At 39.3% G+C, this 2,818-nt stretch overlaps 1 pseudogene; it reads right to left on the reverse strand.

Moving 5' to 3' along the window:
- Positions 1–1,156: 1,156 nt before the first annotated feature.
- Positions 1,157–2,003, reverse strand: LOC102825338 (annotated as a pseudogene).
- Positions 2,004–2,818: the final 815 nt, after the last annotated feature.

The following is a 2,818-nucleotide window of genomic DNA, read 5'->3' on the forward strand; positions in this document are numbered from 1 at the left end:
TTTTGTTTGCTTTACATTGAGTTGCAACCTATACTGAAGGCTGTGGTGTTTTATCTTCATGAGTAAGTATTTTAAGTCCTCTTTGTTTTCAAGCAAGGTTGTATCATCTGCATATTGCAGGTTGTTAATTAGCCTGCAATATGCCACATTCTTCTTCATAGAATCCAGCTTCTCAGACTATTTGCTCAGCATACAGACTGAATTAAGTATGGTGAAAGGATACAACCCTGACGAACACCTTTCCTGATTTTAAAGTACTCAGTGTTCCCATGACTTTTCAAACCACTGCCTCTTAGTCTGTGTACAGGTTCCTCATGAGCACAATTAAGTGCTCTGGAATATTCCTTCTCCAAAATGTTGTTCTAGCTCATCATGATTTATGCAGTCGAAAGCCTTTGTGTGGTCAATAAAACACAAATAAGTATCTTTCTGGTATTCTCTGCTTTCAGCCAAAATACACCTGATGTCAGCAATCATATCCCTCATTTCACATCCTTGTCTGAATCCAACTGAATGGCTGGCAATTCCCTGTCAGTGTGCTGTTGCAGCCATTTTTTAACTATCTTTAACAAAATTTTACTTGTGTACAATATTAATGATATACTCTGATAACTTCTGCATTCTGTTGGGTTGCCTCTTTTTAGAATGGGCACAAATATGGATCTCTTTCAATCATCTGGCCAATTAACTTTCTTCCAGATTTCTTGGCCTAGATGAGCGAGTGCTTCCAGTGCTGCATCAGCTTGTTGAAAGATTTCAGTTTGTATTCCATCAATTTCCAGAGCCTTGTCTTTTGCCAATGTCTTCAGTGCACCTTGGACTTCTTCCTTAGTACCACTGACTCTTTTATAAAAAAAATACTGAATTTATTTCATATGTGTATTTTTGTCTCCCCACCATTTCCATGTGTCTGACCACTTCTACTACTATGTCGTATCATAACATTCCATACTTACTTAGAACCAAGCAAAGGGTGGAGTTCCATCTTTAAAAACTAAACAGGCATTTTGGACAACGCATTCTTGGCAAAGGAACCTGGACAACATTTATCAGACATGGTATGGAAAGTTCTCACTCTGCATAATAAAAAAGAACAGCCAGATATCAAGTGTTACAGAAATGAAATAAGACAGACAATTTTAACAAACTGTTTAAACTACTTTCTTAAAGAGACTTCCTCTACTGCCAGAGATCTTGCATGGCCTCTTGGTCTGTCATCTGGAAACAATTCTTCACATAATTGACGAATTTGGCTTCCACCTTGTGAAGGGAACTACCTTTTGCTATACTTGCTTGCATTTTTGCTTTAATGTCTTCTACAGAACTAGGTCCTTTAGGTGTTTTTTCCTGTTTTTTGAAGGATTCTTGGCCTTTTGATATTGGTGTTGATGGTTTTGAATCTTTTCCATTCTGGTTTGATTTTTGTGCATTTTTAGTTGGACTATCCCATATAGATTTCTTCACTGGAACTTTTTCTTCGGTTTCATCATCATCTTCATCATTATCGTCATCATCATCATCTGCATCTGCAGCAAGCTTTACTTTTTTCTGTGGAACCTTGTTACCACTTGCAGGGGCAGACCTCTTTCCTGATACACTAAAGAGTTTCATGTCTTCCTCCTCTACCATCTGAGTCTGCATCTTCCTCCACAGTTACTAAGTGCTGTCCACTAATATGCACAGGCCCTGAGCCACACTTCAGCCATAAGACTACTGGTGGTGTTGTTTCAAAGACTCCAAGGAAGACCTTTGGTGGTACAGACATTTTCAAAGTAGCCAGTGTGACTTTAATTGGGCTACCTTCATAATTCTTTGCCTCTGCTTCAACAATGTGTAATTCATCCTTGGAACCAGTCCCTAAACTGACCGTTCTTAAAGATAACTGGTGCTCATTTGCATCATTATCCACCTTAAATTGATAATCTATCAGCTTTTAGTTCACAACTGAAGAGATCATTTTGGGGTCTCAGAGGGCTCATGTCCATATCTATCAAATCCTCCATGGAGTGATGTGGTGTGCACTTAGGTGATAGAGAAGAAGGCCGGAGAGAACTGGGTTGCTGCTACTGAAAACAGCCGTGCAGGATGGCATCATACCAGGGCAGTACCATTGACCATTGATCCTGTGCTACTTCTTGAAATAGTTGAACATTGACCATTTCTTTTTGATACAGTGACTGTGTGTTACCTCAGTCTTTTGGTGCTTTCTGTATCATTCAGTATTTTGCACATAGAGTCATTATCGAAAGTTGAGGCTTGACTTTTTTCTTCAGTTCTTTCAGCTTGAGGAATGCTGAGTGTGTTCTTCCCTTTTGGTTTTCTAACTCCAGGTCTTTGCACATTTCATTATAAGACTTGACTTTGTCTTCTCAAGCTAACCTTTGAAGTTTTTCTGTTCAGTTCTTTTACCTCCTTATTTCTTCCATATGCTTTAGCATCTCTACTCTGTAATACAATTTCATAATCTCTTCTGGCATCTATTTTAATCTTTCTTTCATGTCTTCTTAATGATGTTTTGTTTCTTCCTGTATGATGTACTTGATGTCATCCTGTCGGGAGCCGGCCTCGACATGGGGGTTCGGTTCACGTGTAAGGACCAAACTGATTTTGCCTACCTAGAAACTGCTTGACTAAACTCTAGTCAGGCTCAGGAAAGCATTTTAAATAGACAAGGCCTCAGTTATTAGTTCCCTCCAGAGGCAAGGTCAATCTCCATCCTGTACATTAGCCTGAACACGTACTCTAGCTCCAAGAATATGATATATGCATAAATAGCCAGACAGCTCAAGGCCAGAGGCCAGATGTTTTCCTTTACCCT

The sequence above is a fragment of the Chrysochloris asiatica genome, unplaced genomic scaffold (assembly GCF_000296735.1).
Source record: "Chrysochloris asiatica unplaced genomic scaffold, ChrAsi1.0 scaffold00354, whole genome shotgun sequence".
Classification (NCBI taxonomy): Eukaryota; Metazoa; Chordata; class Mammalia; order Afrosoricida; family Chrysochloridae; genus Chrysochloris; species Chrysochloris asiatica.